This window comes from Macrobrachium rosenbergii, chromosome 28 (assembly GCF_040412425.1).
Source record: "Macrobrachium rosenbergii isolate ZJJX-2024 chromosome 28, ASM4041242v1, whole genome shotgun sequence".
NCBI lineage: Eukaryota > Metazoa > Arthropoda > Malacostraca > Decapoda > Palaemonidae > Macrobrachium > Macrobrachium rosenbergii.
Genome location: NC_089768.1, coordinates 19,232,555 through 19,252,500, shown reverse-complemented (window position 1 = coordinate 19,252,500; position 19,946 = coordinate 19,232,555). Strand labels below are relative to the sequence as shown.

Sequence of the window (19,946 nt, the reverse complement as noted above, 5' to 3'; positions counted from 1 at the left end):
TATAGCCTGTGATTTCTCCTCTTTACTTGACTCCAGTTTATAGGAAATCAATGTTGTAATCCTCATTAGAGAGCAAGGGGTGCTACCTTGGCTTGTTATTACGCGTTACCTCCGAGGTGCTAGTACTAAACATGGCGGAAGCTCAATGGCAAGGTCTATACTCTCTAGGTCTTGCTCAATGGTTTGCGGTGTTTAGTACTAACCCCTCGGTGATGAAAGTATTATATACACCCATTTCTATATTGTGTGGTCGACAAAATATATTAATAAACGAAATCTTTGTTCTCCGAGGGGCTAGTACTAAACACGGCGTCCCATTGAGCTTACGCCATGTTTAGTACTAGCACCTCGGAGGTGACGCGTAGATAGGAAGCCAAAGTAGCACCTTACATGGAATAAGCGGAACAATGCATTCGAGAAGTTAGATTTTTTCATTCAGTCATTTGGAACAATGTTTTCGTAAAAGTGATACGATATAAAAAAAATAGATATTATCACAGTCCATTTTCCTATGTTACACCGCATACAGGTAGTTAACAGGTAGATGGTACAAAACTGAAATTTTATTTCTATGAAATTTTATTTCTATGAAATAAAATGTATTTCTATGAAATTTTATTTCTATGAAATAAAATGTTCCCATAGTATAACTTTCATCCCAAAACGGCCCTATGACGAATCTAATTTGTTATAAGAACCTAGGTCGTTAAGCTCCGCCGTACCTAAGAATGAGTTTTCTGAAACCAGTTTGTAAAAGTTCATCCATTAACTGGCGAGTTCTGGAGAACTTCTTTCCAAAATTTACATCTGCTGAAAAATAATATTTACAAGAACATTATTTCCCGTTATAGAGGAAAATATACTATACATATTCCTCGACGGGAAGAGTCTACAATTTAGGATGAATGTAAAGCTAATCTATAAAACGTATGTTTTTTTTACTCTGTTAATGACTTGTTTTCGTATTCAAGTTTTTTTTTTTATTCCATGAACTTAGCGTTGATGTTCATGGACTTCGTATTCGCATTTGTTTTGGTTTATAAGTCTAGCGTTGGATTTCCTGTACTTCGTGAAAGCAAAAGCTTACCTTTATTCACGAAGTAAATAATTCCGAGGAAAAATATTTCCTGACATCATACTGCTAACGAAACAATTCCCTTTTCTGCTCATATTGCTAAATTTGCCCGTGTTGATGATTCGTCCCTCTGGGAAATATCCAAACAACAACCAAACGCATCACCACACCAATGGCCCCATTATCAAAACCTACAACGCTGAAGTCTCCTGGACTATCAGAAAGATTTAGGACTGGAGTAAAAGCGGAGTTTATTTTGAAGGGCAAATTTAAGAGAGGAGCGTACCATTACCGCCTCGCACGGAGAGTGACGTAGCAATAATGGTAAAAGGAAAAAAAGGACGATAAGGAGAGGAGAGGAAAAGGGGGAAAATGGAGAGAAAGTGGAATAGAGAAAGAGCATTGCGGAAGGTGGCAGAAAATTGATACAAATGGACCATGAACGTGCTGCGGCCGAGTATGGGACCAGAAACAGGAGAGATTTAGGGACACCTGGCTTTTAGAATAGTCATATACAGTAACCACGCCTGGTAATGGGGATGTACGAGTATGACGGCGATGAGAACTTGCGTTTCTTCTAAGTTCTCAGAGGGGTGTGTGTGTGTGGGTAGGTGTGTGTTAATAAACGAGATGAGAAATACATTTGCTCGTTTCTGTTGGTAAATGATGTCGTTTTGTATATGCGCTTGTTCATCGTCTCAGAGCAGTCACTATAACAGTAATGTCCTGCGTCATAGTACTACATACAACTGGTAATACTTTTTATGTCAGCATACTTATTTTCTTAGTTTTATGTATCAGGTTACCAAAGTTCACAATGAAGCCTGAAATCGTTAAACTGATTAACAGCAAATATTTCCCTCAATACCACACTATTTTTTTTTTTTTACCTAAAAACATGCACAAGAGTTATCTAATTCAAAAGTCATCTGCCACTCACTGAAAATGATGCTCCAATGTTCCCGGCTGACTTTTGAATCTGACTATACGTTTTGAGAGCTTGTTCATAAGTCTCTTATAGGGATCAAAGTCTTTGATGCAAGATGACAAAAACTAATTACTAACACCTACCTGAAGGATTTCACGTGACCTGCCTATGGATGGGCTATCATGCAGTTTCGTTTTCCCCTCATTCTCTCTGACTTCTCCGTGAATGAGAGAAGCTGTGTCATCCTTATCTGTACTGTACACAGGCCTCGTCCTCCTGATGGCTTGTGTGTTTATGTGCTGACGAGTGTAGGTCTAGATCCACAACTTTTCTGCGAGGGTCGTCTCTTAAGCAATACTGCTCAAGTATTGTATCTGTGGACAACCTCTCTGGTAACTGATGATGAGGTATCTGGTATCTAATAATAATAATAAAAAATAATAATTAATAATAATAATAATAATAATAATAATAATAATAATAATAATAATAATATATAATATATAATAATAATAATAATAATAATTCTGGCATCTTCTATATATATATATATATATATAGGGACACAAGTGCATAGCCATGTAATATATAATATATATATATATATATATATATATATATATATATATATATATATATATATATATATATATATGTATATATATATATATATATATATACATATATATATATATATATATATATACTGTACACTATATATATATATATATTATATATATATACACATACAATACTGTATATATACACACATACATATATATATATATATATATATATATATATATATATATATATATATATATATATATATATATATATATATAATATACATACATATATGGTGTGGAGAGACAGACAGACACACAGACAGAGAGTTAGCACGTAAATCTTTACAAGCGTACTTTTTTATCGTCAGAACTTTATTCCAAAATTCACGTACATACACATGTGTACATAAATACGTGTGCGTGAGTATGTACGTGAATAGAGAAATAAGGAGAGAGTGACATATGCTATCGGATGATATATAAAAAAAAACCACGTTTCTAATGAAAAATGACATGAAAAAGTCCATCAAAACGGGGTCCAGGTTTCCATTTCCCGTGTAGTCTCAAAACAATCCCCCCCCCCTTTATATGCAGCCTCGCTTTCCACTGAATTTTCCCCATGCTTAATAGATTGCTTTTTATTGAATATGGATCCATTTTGGACTAACTGTCATCACTGTTTTCCTGTTTCCTACTTCCCTTTACTCAATCCATTTTCCTATCACTACTACAAATTTTTTCCTATAATTTTTTTGTCTGACTGACAGCTGTCCGCCTGTCTCTCGTACCACTGTATAGCCTGGCAGTGTGTAGTCTTTACGTTTACTTGTTTATCTCCCACGCATGAATGAAACGCTCACAAAATGGCAATAGCAGGAAGAACCTTTACATAAGCAATTACCTCTGTGCCTTTATTAAAACTGAAAAGCCTACGAAATAAATTTCTTTTAATAATTTCGGGTCGAAAGCAAAATAAACATTACCCAAAAATGAGGACCAAACAAATATGCAAACATAAAAGCTGTATTAGGCCTATTTCCATTCCAGTCCAGTTTCATTAACGGTAGAAAGGCCGCTTACTCTGGACTTTGGAAAAGCTCTCCCTTTATCTCGAAGACCTATCAATAACTCCCTTTCCAGTCACTGCAATAGATACCGATCACTTCCTCACAATGAGGAAGTAAACATATATTGTTGCGGAATAAAAGCTTCGACTGGAAAACAGGAATGGAAAATAGAAAAAGGCTGCACTGTTACTAGGAAACAGGCTAAATGTGGTCTGGATATTTGAATTCCCAGTTAAAAGTATGTTATTTACAGACGGGCACACACATTCATATGCATACATTCATGCTGATTATATATATATATATATATATATATATATATATATATATATATATATATACAGTATATATATATATATATATATATATATATATATATATATATATATATATAAACAAAATCCTCGAAGGAAAGAGAAACAATGGAGTGCTGTAAGACCTTTCGACTTATAGTCATTCGTGGATTTTGTCTGTATTTATACATTCATCACGTTCCATATTTTCGTGATTCAGTTATACATACATACATGCATATATGTATAATTATATATATATATATATATATATATATATATATATATATATTATATCCGTCAGCGCGGATTGATATTGCAATAAATCCAGTTCCACTAATAACATCAATGTCAATAAAAAGTTTATAAAATTCATTAAAAAAGAATGTGCTACTCACCAAAAATAATATTCTTCCTTTTTATTCCAAGGACCTTTAGGGGGAGGTCGGGAACAGAACCTTTCTGGAGAGGATGTGTCCAAAGGTTTTTCAATGGGCGACAGATGCGGAGATTTACCAGGCCAGTTAGGGATACTGCCAACATGGAAGTCCTTAACCACTCCTTTATTATTCTGGCACCATGAGCTTCAGCATCGTCTTGCTGAAATATCAAAGTCGAGGTTCAAAAAGGCGTAGTAGACCTCCTTCGTCACCGTCTCATGGGTGGGGGTGATAAACAGATCCCCCAGTCACCGTACCCAAATGTTCCCCACGCCCAATAAGGTACTGAGGGTGCTAGACCGAGGTGCTGATGAGGTTCTGTTAGGGGTTCAGCCCTGCCCATGTTGTAAGCTACACACGCTTCCCCTTTTCGTCACTCACGCAAAAGCAAGCTTCGTCGGAATAAAGCACTTCACGCCCCCAACCTTTATAGGTTGTAGCAAATTCACGCCCTCTGCGCCTAAAAGCTGGAGAGATAGAGTTTCTCTTCTTGGCGTAAAAGTTTCGCTAGCCCTCTACGGGCAGGGACTCCTGGATATACCAAGCAGTGGTCTCCCCTGGTAGCAGGAGATTCTGTTCCTTGAATTACAATTCAACTGACGCCTCTTGGTGATTGTGGGAGGGGGGGGGGGGGGAAGGGAAAGCAGTATCTCGACGGCACCACTTTCCTCAAACCAGTTGCTGTGTGTAAACGTTCCGAGTCTCACTCCGGTTTGAGGAACAATATCAGCAGCTTTTGACCCGCCCTTATGTTACTTGGTCACTTTCACCTGATCAACACGCGATGTACGCCACTAAGACAACTATACGCAAAAGAAAAATTCCCCAAACACTTAACACGGAGGTACAGAAGCGACAGCCAGTGCTAAAAAACGCGATCACCACACTTCACTTAAGCAAACGTGCGACTGAGGGACAAGTGCAGCAGTGCTATTCCCCGGATTATCGTCATGTATGGAAACATTAGGCTAAGTTACCATTTTGTCAAAATGTCTCAATCGATTTTTTGACCCATCTTGTAAGGGTGATTCTGATTCATATGGAATTGGATTTGAAAGGGGATTTATTGAAGTTTATATATATATATATATATATATATATATATATATATATATATATATATATATATATATATATATATGTGTGTGTGTGTGTGTGTGTGTGTGTGTGTGTTTGTGTGTGTTTTTTTCTTTTTGTGAAAGATCGACTTTGTGGCATTGACTTTTTTGATACTGACTTTTTCATACTTTCTCACTTCTGCTTTCAGTCTTTCTTCAAAATTCTGGATAAGGACACACAGTCGGGGTTTGGTTTTCATTTATTTCTCTTGCTACGGTCCGTTTAGCCTGTGTCGCAGGCTTCGTTAAGCAAGAACTGAGGTACAATAACATCCTCCATCGTATTTATAGCTCCAAGAGACCGGTAGTTTGGGTTGGGGGTGATTGCTATTACTTTTATTTAAAATTCTTGGTTTACTCGAGGGGTGGTTAATGATTTACATTATATTTACATGTTATTACACAGTGTAATTACATCATTGCATTAGTCTGACATTCTATTTCTAGTTATTATATTGCTAATAAAATTATTTATTTCATCGTCTGCGGTATTTGGGTGTGGCTTGTTTTGGCGATGACCTTGACCCCTGTCTCCTGTCCCTGGGGTTGTGGGGGTGCAGGCCGCTATCTCCTTCCATCTGGACGTTTAGCGTAGGCTTGTTTGTTCTTTCACACAGCGCCTGTTATTGCCATGTCCCGATATGTATTGAATTTGTATTTTATTCTGGTGTTGTCTATCAGTTCTCGTAACGTATTCTCTTGTCGTGAATGTCTGTGCAGTGTTGGAAGATGGCTCCCGTGTTTCTGTGCACCATCAATCGCCGTCTAAGTGTAGCCGATGTCCTACCGATGTAGCTTTCACCGGAAGGTCAGCATTCCTCCTTGGGGATAATGAATTCATAAACCATGTTGGCAGTCATCTCCTTCGGCGTGGGTCCACGGGTATTATTTTTCATAACGAGGGATACCAACAGGTTGGGCTTGCAATATACCCGTATGTTTATGTTGGTGTAGGGGGCTCGTGGCTTGACCACCTTCTTAATAATTTTCTTGACGATGTTGCTGTTGTTGTTGGCATCACTGTGAAAATTAGTCTGGTAGCATATTGTTTTCTGTTGTCCTGTCTCCTTGTTGTGTTGTTCTGTAGCGTTGTTTTGTTGGTACAAGCGGTCAAAAAAATTCCGTACTGAAGAATAGAATTCTGCAAACTTTTTAAAGCAATTAGCCCATCACCAAGGAGGGCTAAAAATACTCCTTGACACTATCAGACTCACTGAATTCAGGTAAATAATATTATGTGAAGAGGATTTAATTAAACAGAAGAGAGAGGAGCGAAATTACTTGTAGCAAATCTCAATTGGCAAAGAATAAAACCGGTTGCTATTGTGAAAATAATTCCCAATCTAAGTGTCAACTTAAATTTATTTTAAAAAATTACATCCTACACAATGGAAATCAGTGCATTACAGTGAGGTAGACAGATAAACAGATATTATTATTATTATTATTATTATTATTATTATTATTATTATTATTATTATTATTATTATTATTATTATTTAGTAGATGAAACCTACTCATATGGAACAAGCTCACAGGGGCCTTTGACTCGAAATTCAAGCTTCCAATGAAGGTGGTGTTCATTAGGAAGAAGTGAGAGGAAGTAGGGAAATAAAGAAAGAAGAGATGCCACTTATTAAAAAAGAAAAAAAAATAAATTAATAATAAGATAAAAATGTGTTAAGATACAAGAAGAATAGTATTAGAGAAGTGATGCACTGCATCTTCGCTTGATTTTCTGAAAGTTCTAACTGCACGACATCCTCTGGGAGGCTGTTCCACAGTCCAATGGTGTGAGGAATAAAGGACCTCTGGAACTGAGATGTTCAACAGCTAGGATGGATAGATAAATAGATAGATAGACAGATAGATAGACGAGTCATGTATGTAGTAACTGACAAAGTAAGGGATATTCTCATAACATCATAAATTTTTTTTCAGTGAGGAAATTGAAAGCATACTGTGACAAAAAAAATGTCCTTTGCCAATAATTTCCCCAACCATTGAAGTAAATATCAAGGTCTTCATCTTACGTAGAGAAAAGTGGCGTTAATGGTCAAGTAAATATATACTAAAGAAGTCAGCACAGATCTTATGAAAGGGGGAATGTTTATCTGCAAGAGTAATTACTAAAGTTCCATTGCCAGATCTGATTACACATCAGTTTAGGAAGGACTCACTAACCAAAGCTAAGAGTTGAGTTCCGTAATGAAAAATAGGGTCAAATGTATACATAAATATACAGTTTGTGTGTATATGTGTTTATATATATATATATATATATATATATATATATATGTATGTATATACGTTATATATACAGTATGTATATATACATACATTATATATGTATATATATATATACACGTTATATATATATATATATATATATATATATATATATATATATATATATATATATATATATATATATATATATATATATATAGTATATATACATCTGCAGTTGATGTGCCTCTGCTAAGCTGGCACATAGTTCTTCTAAAGTCACACAAGACTTAATATATATATATATATATATATATATATATATATATATATATATATATATATATATATATATATACATATATATCACGATGAAATCAGACTCACAGCAACCACAAGATGAAATACGTGGATATGATATGTACTTCCGTGACAGTCTTTTAAAATGATAGGCGCTTTCAGTCACAAATACTCTATCTTTAGCACAGTTACTACTGTTTGATAAAAACATGAAGTATGAAGAGGTCAAGTTCATTAAATGAATGTTTCCATGAAAATCCGGTATTAATTCCAGTATCTGTTCATCAGCAACGACCATTTATTCGTAATAATTGCAGTTGAAGTTGAATGTTTGTTTCCAGTCAGGTCACTTTTAATATTCTGAATATTATTCAAATGCGCTAAAATATCACAAAACAGATGCAGTGGTCGAGGAAATTAAAGGATTTCAGAGCAATAGTTTCGAGTCTGCCACCATTTTTCTCTTTGCCATTTTTTGCAATGCAGTTGCGAATCATTGCATAGTTTACCTATATTACTTCTGTTTCTTGTTTTTAAAAGAAGCCCTCATTCTTGTTGCCTGTGTATAATCTTCACTATTTCCTGTCAAAATAGGAAAACAGTGCTTAGTTGTGTTCAGTATAACTGCAGTGTCTATGCAGTTAGTGCACATTCTGCGCAGTTAGCTAAGCACATTCTGCAAATCGGAATGCAAAGCAAAAATTATTATTATTTTCGCTCTGCTCGTTTTGTTATTTTTTTCCAGACCATTTTGCAAATTAAGAATTGGAGATCAGACGCACCGTTATTAAATTAATTTTATAATATGTATTTTCCGCTCTGCTGCAACAAAGTGCGGATCTTTTAATTTCATGTGTGAGAGGTTCATGTATTTTTATGGCATTTTAATTATAATGGGATTAGCATCTGAATGCTAAGAATTCGGAATAATTTTTTTTAACACGGCCATTTTCTAGTGATTTTTCTTTCTCTAAGTGAAGCTTTACTTGCATGATACGTCCTCATTGTTAATCTGCTGCGGAGCTTACATTCCTTATTACATTTTCTTGCCTATCTGTTCGTCTGTCGCTTAAGCCGAATTGTGTGTAAACTAATGAACGGCTTTAATACAAATTTCGAAAAAAAAATCATATTAAACTTTTATGGTTAAAAATTCAAAAGTTAAGGTTTTATAATTCATGATGTCGAAATGTATATTGGTTGTATATATGACAAAATGATAAATTTATAACATTAATGCCCTAAAAGCTCACAAAACATTAGCTCATGAAGATCAAAGGTCGAGGTCACGGTTTTCCAGCAAATTAGACGCTTCGCGTCTCGCAACGTGTTCGTGATATCCTTTGCATATTCAAAACATTATGACAGGGGTTTTCTGATAGCCAAGTTTAATAGATCTGATCTCGAAGAGTCAAAGGCGAAAGTCACAGGTTTTACTTCCCTTAAATTCTTCATAACCGCTACACATTTGAGGCATCCCTGTGATACTATTGAAAAATAAAGGCATTTCTTTAATTGGAGAGTTTTCCGAGCTTAATTTTCAAAGTGGTCTCGTTGAAATCAGAAATATTAATGATTCCATTCATTCATTAATGAGTGTTCTCCCTTTTGTTATTATTATTATTATTATTATTATTATTATTATTATTATTATTATTATTATTATTATTATTATTATTATTGAAACAAGGCGACCCTGTAGCGAAGCTATAATATCGAGAATTAAGGGCCACAATAGTGTCAAAAATATTTAGTACAGAGTTAAAAAGGGTAAGGAGAGACTTTCAGATATTACTCCGTATCCCTCATCAGTAGGACTGACGAAGGATACTAAGTAATATCTGAAAGTCTTTCCTTATCCTTTTTAACTCTGTACATAAATATTTTTAACGCTACTGTGGTTTTTAATTCTCATTATTAATATATTATATTATTATTATTATTATTATTATTATTATTATTATTATTATTATTATTATTATTATTATTATTATTAGCCAAACAAAAACTTCTTTCAGTTTTCTTCTGAAGATGGAAAGAGAAGCCCACAAGCTTCCTGTGTATAACTTGTTTACTGTAATTTGTAAATATTTACAAGTAAACAAGTTGTACACAGGAATCTTGTGAGTTCTTTCCATTATTATAATATTATATTTCCATTATTATTATTATTATTATTATTATTATTATTATTATTATTATTATTATTATTATTATTATCGTAATAGTAGTAGCATGAATGGAAGTTTTACAGTGAAAGCGCCTAGAATTGTAACCCGATAAATGCATTTATTTTCCATAAAAAGCCTACTTAATTTACTGTTTATCTGGTGTCACATCCGGCGGCCTCGTAATACCTTTCAGACCATATGTTCTCATATTTATTCTGTGACAATCCGAACAGCCAAAATTATACATTTTCTCCCCTCTTCTACCAAACGTTGAAATCCTCGAAATTCTCGTGTTTTCTTGACCAATATTTTTCGTTCTGCTTCGTTTCACTTTTTTCTTTTTTTTTTTATCCGAGGACTAAATGAGTTCATCACTTACCCCTTCCTTTTGTCTCTATGTTAAATGTTATATGAGATATGTTTTATAGTTCCTCGTTGGACGAATCGGTAGAGTTCTCGGCTAGCACTCTGCTAGGCCCGAGTTCGAGTCTCCGGCCGGCCAACGAAGAATTAGAGGAATTTATTTCTGGTGACAGAAATACATTTCTCGCTATAATGTGGGTCAGATTCCACAATAAGCTGTAGGTCCCGTTGCTAGGTAACCAATTGGTTCTTAGCCACGTAAAATAGGTCTAATCCTTCGGGCCAGCCCTAGGAGAGCGTTTAATCAGCTCAGTGAAAAAAAGTTAAGTATACCTTAGTTTTACCAGACCACTGAGCTGATTAACAGCTCTCCTAGGGCTGGCCCGAAGGATTAGACTTATTTAACGTGGCTAAGAACCAATTGGTGGTCTGGTTAAACTAAGGTATACTTAACTTCAACTTAAAGAAAACAAGGAACTGAAAGAGACTGTTTCACGAACTGTGAAAAGTAGAAGTAGCATATAAGTGTTTTTTCCTTTACCAGAATTCCTTATACAATATTTGGCGTCAATACCATAATACAAATAATTAGACCGATAATAATTTCATTTGCATCGCCACGAAATGCTCTTTGAACTTGGCGTTTGATGTATATAAATTTTGTTAATTTCAGTACAGTTAATGACTAAAGGCTCTCTCACGTAAATTTCACGATAATTGCATTAATATGTCAGTACAATAGACATCATTTATCAACTAAAGCTCTACCAATATAAGAAATTATACCCAGAGAAATGATTCATCTGAATATCAATAAATAATATATTTAAAATAATCATAAGCATATTACGGACGTAAATTTCTTTGCGAGGCAATTTGGGCACATCAAAGAGGGAAAACTTTTGATCAGAATGTCAGACTGGAAGGTATTAGTATCATTATATTTATGTATATTTTTTACATACATGCATGTATATACATACAATGTACATGTATATATATACATATATATATGGATATATATATATATATATATATATATATATATATATATATATATATATATATATGGTGTATGTATGCACATAAATATAATAAAATGTTGACAAACACATAATTATGTATATATATATATATACCTATATATATATGCACATACATACACACATACACATGCACACACACAAACATATATATATATATACATATACATTTATATATATACATATATATATATATATATATATATATATATATATATATATATATATATATATATATATATATATATATATATAGAGAGAGAGAGAGAGAGAGAGAGAGAGAGAGAGAGAGAGAGAGAGAGAGAGAGAGACTTATATGTATATCTTTCAAAATTTTTAGGAAACATTATATAAATCTATACCTAGCACAAAAAAAATATGAAGATGATCGACAATTTTACATTTGCATAAAATACCTCCAGCTCTGAGGCTGGGGCTGCACAGAAGTCGACCAGGAAACCAAGAGAACGTTGGTCGTGCATTGCAGACCATTTGATTAAATAAAGGAATCTAATGGAACGAGGCCCCACAGACTAAATTTGCATGCGCGCGATTCTGAAGAATTAAGCAGAATTTTCGGAACCCTGGTTTGAATTCTTATGCAATTAACGCCAAACCATTTCGACCTTTTCGTCCCTCATAAAAAGGTCTCTTCTCGAAGAAGTTAACTATCTCTCTCTCTCTCTCTCTCTCTCTGTGCCCATTCCGTCTTGACTCTCAACCACCCAGCAGAGGACAGAGAGAGACTCTCTCTCTCTCTCTCTCTCTCTCTCTCTCTCTCTGCCCATTCTCTCTCTGCCCATTCTTCTTGACTCTCAACCACCCAGCGGAAGAGAGAGAGAGAGAGAGAGAGAGAGAGAGAGAGAGAGAGAGAGAGAGAGAGAGAGAGCGTAATTTGTTCTCTATCAAACTATGATGATAACAAAACAAAGTGGAATGAACGATGTCATGGCGTCGCAAGCTTATTAGGATACACTTCAGTAAAGGCATATTTTTAATAATCCTTTATACCGACAGGAGGGGAGCAAAAGTAAATCATGAAATTTTTAAATACAATGAATTAGAAACAAAACTATTCGTCAGTTCTAGTCTGTAGGTGTTCAATAGGATTTCCCAGTCTGTCATAATTTTTTTTTGCCTGTGTTCCTTTCATACGGTACGCATACTAGTTTCGTATTATGCACACACACAACACACACACACATTCATATATATATATATATATATATATATATATATATATATATATATATATATATATATATATACATACTCTCTCTCTCTGTCTATTGGTTGGTTGATAGCCAAGATGGAATGGGCAAGAGAGAGAGAGAGAGAGAGAGAGAGAGAGAGAGAGAGAGAGAGAGAGAGAGAGAGAGAATTAACTTTTCGAGAAGAGACCTTTTATCAGGGACGAAAAGGTCGAAATGGTTGGTGTCAATTACATAAGAATTCGGTATATTTTGTATATGTGTGTGTATATATATATATATATATATATATATATATATATATATATATATATATATATATATATATATATATATATATATACACACTCTCACTCTCTCACACACACATATATATATATATATATATATATATATATATATATATATATATATATATATATATATATATATATAATGTATATAAATACATGCAGAAGTCTTAATGCTATTTGTTACGATAATAAATTAGTATATTTTGTATATATACACACATATATATATATATATATATATATATATATATATATATATATATATATATATATATATATATATATATATATATATATATATATATATATATATATATATATATATATATATATATATAATACAAAAAATATACTGAAATTATTATCGTAACAAATAGCATTAGGACTTCTGCATGTATTTGTATGGAAGTTTTTAATAATTCATGAATTTCGTGAAATATACTTATGATGCTCAAAAACATGAAAACAATTAACTGCATAACAAATGCCCTGTTACAGCCTGACGAGTAAGGAAAGCTGTCAATCTTTAGTAACAGCCTGACGAGTAAGGAAAGCTGTCAATCTTTAGTCTCTTAAAATAAAATGGTTACAAGCCACTGGGAAAAATCTCATCTCATTGTGAACGTTCTTCATATTACTTTTATTGCAAGCCTGGTACTTACTGAATGATTACTCTATTTTCATCTCCCTAGCGTGAATCATGTAACTGTTACGTATGTAAAAATCATTTCAAGCAAATGCGGTATTCTTGAATATTTGTGAGGAGTGGACTCTTGGACATGCAATGACTTATGGCTTTGTATATAATGGCAAAGTATATGTCATAAAGCACTGATTTTAATTTCTAACTTTTTATTTGTACAATGTCTTATAGTTATTATAAACTTTGTAAGACATTTGTCTTAAACCCCTTCATTTGTACTGGTTCATGTTAATAGAGTACTATTAGTTATATACACGTTTGTATTGCTACCTGACTCTAGTCTTTAAGGGGATGTCTAGAAATATCTCGTTGTTAGAGAGTTCTCGTAACTGTTAACCAAATTTGCGAGCATTCTACTCAATGAAGCACTTTGAAAAATAAAAGAAATGAGTAAAATCCGTAAAGAAAAGCTATCAAACGCCCGACACATAAAAATGCAGCTAATGAAGTCTTAATAAAAAAAATAGCGAGCATTTTTCCCATCATCCCTCTCAATCTTGAGTTTGTGTTTTTCTTCCATTGGCTCTGGACATTATACACTTATAACCTTTTTATTTTCCACTACCAAAACAGTTCCACATTAATAATATGTTTTCAAGATACTTCTTTTAAGGCTTAAATCAGTCGCTAACAACCGATGATTGATTGATTGAGTTATAGATTTCAGGCATACACGCCAAGCACTGGGGCAACTAAGGCCATTCAGCGCTGAAACGGAAATTGACAGTAAAAGTTTGAAAGGTGTAATAGGAGGAAAACCTCGCTGTTGCGCTATGAATCAATATTATTGTTAGGAGAGGGTGGACAGTAAGATGGAAGAAAGAGAATATGAACAGAGGTACAGTAAAAGGAATGAAAGGGGTTGCAGCTAGAGACCGAAGGGACGCCGCAAAGACCCTTAAGTAATGCCTACATTGCACCGCATGAGGTGCACTGACGGCACTATTCCCCTACTGAGTGATTTCTCTTATGGATTAAACTGACGTTCTCAGTGACATTCCGATAACAAGAGATATACAGTACTATGCATTCGGTTGCCAATTATATTAGATGAGCAACAGCGGATGATGTCAGTTTCTCTCTGAAAATGTCCACTGAAGAATGTTTTGCCAACATTTCCATGATGTTGCTTATTATAGATCCATTATTATGTTTAAATTATTCGTTGTTCACCAGTGGTTGCTAATGGAGTTGATAAGCGCAGCAGTTTACAGAATTATAATTTTTTTTTAAGGACACTAAAATATTTCTTGTTAGGGCCGTTTTCTTTCCCTGCATTTTATCTGAGAAACATCAGATTTCATTAACTTCATAATTATTTTGACAGTGGTTTTCAATAATAGATTTACTGATATACGTTGAACGTATTTTGTTTCTCATGCGTGCTCATCTGTACAGTTATTAAGCTATTTTTATATATATATATATCTTGATTGATTCAGAGGTTTTTCTTGTCGTATGAAAAGTGACCATATCCAATTCCGCCTTTCGCTCACAGGTTACATATTTTTCTGTTTTACGTGAATCAGACTTTCAAGAGAAGACAACTAAGTGAAGTAAGAGTTAATTCAATAAAGGTTATATACTGACTGATCATTTTACTTAATTTCTACATAGGTATTTCCGTCATGAGGTCAATTCATGGTCACGAAAATTTGTTCTAAACCTATTCATCAGATTTAGAGTATAATAGGGTATAAAAGAGATGTCAGAAATTGAATATCCAATAAGACATAGTTTCTTTCAATGTATGCCATGAAATCGACGGAAGTAAAAGTATTCGGGGCAAAAGAAGCCCAAATTCCAATAATGAAAAGCGACGTGGGGATGCTAAGGAAGGAGAGGTAAGATCTGAGGAACGAAAAAGGAACACTCCTGGAAAAGGAATCTGGATGCAGAGCGGAAAGATTGGAATCGACTTGGGCGACGGTATGGAGTCTCCTTTAGGTTGGAGAACCAGAAACTCTCTCTCTCTCTCTCTCTCTCTCTCTCTCTCTCTCTCTCTCTCTCTCTCTCTCTCTCTCTCTCTCTCTCTCTCGATATTTTAGTGGAATATTGTACATGATATCTGCATTGTAATATTCAAATATCTCCTCATTTATTCATTCATTTGTGTCCATTGATGAGTTCCGATTTGATTTCTCACAAATTAAAGGTTTTCGGGAACTGGTGATTTGTAATTTATTTGCCAATATCGGTAAGAATTACATAATGTCAGCAAGTGAAAGCCTTAAATTCTGCCCGAGGGAATCCAAGCAATATACCTAATATGCCTTAGGATTGTGTCATAAGTATGAGAGGTCCCCAGTAAATTTATTGGTATTACATGTTTTGGTAGTGATATCCACAGAAGTGGATATCACACAGTGATAGCTGGTATGAAGTGCAGTGTATTACGAGAACAATACAATCGCCTTAGCTTTGAATACCGAAATTTATTCTCAGTATCCAGAACGTTAGTGAGCTCAAAACCGGGTCTCTGACTATTCGGTTATTTTTATAAGTACTTCTCACTCCTTAAATGCAACACTACTTATCTCGTGACTCTAACTACATTCGATTTCATTAGCGTTCCTATTCGATTATCCAATACTGCAAGTATTTTATTAGTATTATGAGGTAATAAACTATGTTTTTTTCACCATCTGCCGTTAAGTTAGTAACTCTGTCCGTCTTAGGTAACAGTGATCCCTGTAAATGCTCAGGTGTCCTGTGTCAAAGTGTCTAAAAATAATCACCTCTTTGTACCTACAGCTTATCAAAGTGCATTTATGAAATACACCCCCCTAATGGAAATATTGTGTATAAGGAACCGTTTACCTCTTTGAACTATCAGTATGAATGGCAGACTTTGTTGCATATGAGAAATATCCGAGTACAGTTACCAAAGTCATCATCCTCCTTCCATGGTCTCTTACACAGGGTGTTTGATAGTTTAACCTGAATTAAAAATAAACAGAAAACCGGATGAAAATTCTGTTGGTGCTTTATACAGCTTACTGTTGATCGCTTGTGTTCAACTGAAATGAAAAAGAAATTAACAGTATACCAGATAACATACACAAATCTTTAACTGTAGAATTACATGCAATATGTGAATAACAAAATGTCTGTAAATATACGCTGAATCAAATGCCACGTTAACTGATAGGAACGTGTTTTAGTCAAAAGACACACAATATTTAACAAAGGCATACAATAGAAGAAATAATCTTATAATCTCCTGTATAAGTTAAAAAAGGAAAATCTATGATTATCCCGTCCAGTACCTGTTTCTTCTTGTTTTCGTATAAAATTCTGTATTCTCTTCCTGCTGGCATTTTCATAATTCTTGTACACTGCATTTTGGTAGATAAAAGCCTGCTGGTGGGACAGAAAAGTTGATATATCATTTTCAGTCTGCGTTTAAGCAAAAGCGAAGGATTAAATCGGGAGGAAGCAGCAGACTGAGAAATGATTAAAAACTTTCGTATTGCAACGCAACGATATTTTCTTTCCTTTGTAGAATCCTTATTCATATGTGCTTCCATGATCAGAACTGTTAGATTAAAAAAAAAAAACAGCTTTCAGGAACGAATGAGAATGACTTAGGATCACGTGGAGGTGAATGAAGGAATAGACTGGAATAAAGGATATCTGGTGAAAGATTGAATAAGAGAAGAGGTTGCACTGAAACGTCAAAAAAGGGGGAGAAAAAGATTGCGCACGCTGCAAGAATACGGAGAATTATCGTTAAGTATCGAGGAAAGAGCACATTTTTCAACGTCAACACACCAATAGGGAAGGTGTCAAATGCAGGTTAAAGAATTCATAAAAAAAAGTCTTGACAAGAAGACCGTTGTGCAAGGCTCTATCAAATGCCGGAGGTGAAAGACTATCCGACCGTGATCAAACTTCAGGAATATAAGGAAGGCTCTCTCGTGATTCTCACTCAGCTGGAATAATTTAGGAAATCTATTAGAGGTGACTGAAGTCGTGGATGCTCTTGTTCCAGCCTATATTTGAAACCCCTTGATGGTGTCATGTTCGCGTTGCAAAACGTCCTCCATTCTCTATATTTAGCGGTATCTATCAATATTCTCTTTGCACGCGTAATCTATTTGTTTTTCCTCTGTCGGCATTTTTAATGCAGCCGCTTCTCCTTTTCACGCTTTTGCCATTATCCTTTAGCTCCGTTTTTCATTCCTTCTCTCACTTCCACACGACCCGACGTCGCTCTCACTCGTTCCTGAAAACTTTTTTATTTTTTTTTTTAATCTGACAGTTCAGATCGTGGAAAACCTATCTGAATAACGATTCTACAAGAAAAAAAAAATATCGTTGCAACGCGAAAGTTTTTCATGATTTCTCAGTCTGCTTTTTCCTCCCGATTTAACCCTTCGTGTTTGCTTAAATAAAGACTGAAAGTGATATCAGTTTTCCTGCCCCACCAGCAGGCTTTTATCTACAAAATGCAGTATATCGGGATTTATGAAAATGTCAGCAGGAAGAGAACACGGAACTTTATATGAAAACAAAGAGGAAGAGGCACCGACCGGAATAATCATAGATATTCCTTTTAACGTATACAGGTTAATAAAGCCTTTACTCTTTGGGGATTATAAGATTCTTTCTTCTGTTACATGCTTTTGTTAAATATTGTGTGCCCTTTTGGCTAGAAGTAATCCGTAAAAAGCGCCAATGGAATTTTTCGTACCATTTATATTTGTATTTATTAATATTTAATTCAACTCAACTCATCGAATACACGTCTAGATATTACAGCCAATGGAAGGAATGTGATGAACCTGATAACTATATTCTAACTATATTCAGAGATTTCTCTTATGAGTTGAATACAGAATTTAGGCCAAAGGCCAAGCACTGGCACCTATGAGGTCATTCAGCGTTGAAATGGAAATTGGCAGTAAAAGATGTAAAAGGTGTAACAGGAGGAAATCCTCCCTGTTGCACTATGAATCAATAGTTAGGAGAGGGTGGAAAGTAAGATGAAGAAGGAGAATATGAAAGGGGGTACAATAAAAGGAACGAAATGGGTTGCAGCTAGGGGCCGAAGGCACGCTGCAAAGAACCTTAAGTAATGCCTACAGTGCACCGCATGAGGTACACTGACGGCACTACCCCTCTGTTTCCATTGGGCTGTGTATTTCTTAAAAGCAGTTTGATGAGCCGTAGATACAAAGAAGTGCTTACTTTTAAAAACTGTTATTTCACTCCACTTCATATCAGCTATTGTTGAGCCATAAACAGACTTAGAAAGCTTTTATTCCTACACACTAAGGTACTTATGTCAACTTGCTACCAAAACATGTAATGCAAATGACTTTAGTTGTGATTTCTCGTTCTTGCAGCATCGTCTTAATATTCGATTTATTGCTTGGATTCCCTCATGCATCTTTTAATGCTTGCACTTGTTGGCTTTATCTCATTTTTACTCATAATGACAATTCTATTACAAATCATCAGTCCTGCACACCTTTATGTTTTCAGAAATCAAATCAGTTTTCATTTTGATATACAATGAATGAATAAATGAGGGGATATTTGAATATAATAATGCAGATAGCATGTACATTTCACACTAAAATATTGAGAGAGAGAGAGAGAGAGAGAGAGAGAGAGAGAGAGAGAGAGAGAGAGAGAGAGAGAGTTTCTGGTTCTCCAACCTAAAGGAGACTCCATACCGTCGCCCAAGTCGATTCCAATCTTTCCGCTCTGCATCCAGATTCCTTTTCCAGGAGTGTTCCTTTTTCGTTCCTCAGATCTTACCTCTCCTTCCTTAGCATCCCTACGTCGCTTTTCATTATTGGAATTTGGGCTTCTTTTGCCCCGAATACTTTTGCTTCCGTCGATTTCATGGCATGCATTGAAAGAAACTATGTCTTATTGGATATGCCCTTTTTGATATTACTTTTATATCCTATTACACTGTAAGTTTGTTGAATATATTTAGAATAATATTTCACGACCATCAACTGACCTAATGACGGATGTACTTTGGTAAAAATTAAGTACAATTATCAACAAAAGTATATAAGTTATTGATTTAACTTTTACCTCACTTAGTTGAATTCTCTTGAAATATATTCAAATTTGGTTCAGGTAAAGCAGAAATATGTGTAACTTGTGAGCAGAAGACTCGG

General features: G+C 34.6%; 1 long non-coding RNA gene across 1 annotated transcript in view; it reads right to left on the bottom strand.

Moving 5' to 3' along the window:
* LOC136853904 (uncharacterized) overlaps positions 1-5,282 on the bottom strand; it is a 608,104-nt gene extending 602,822 nt beyond the window's left edge. The window contains exons 1-2 of the long non-coding RNA XR_010857570.1: positions 4,331-5,282; positions 2,147-2,414 (exon numbers count right to left, since the gene is read on the bottom strand). This is a non-coding gene — a long non-coding RNA (uncharacterized lncRNA). The remainder of the gene's footprint in view (positions 1-2,146; positions 2,415-4,330) is intronic.
* Positions 5,283-19,946: the final 14,664 nt, after the last annotated feature.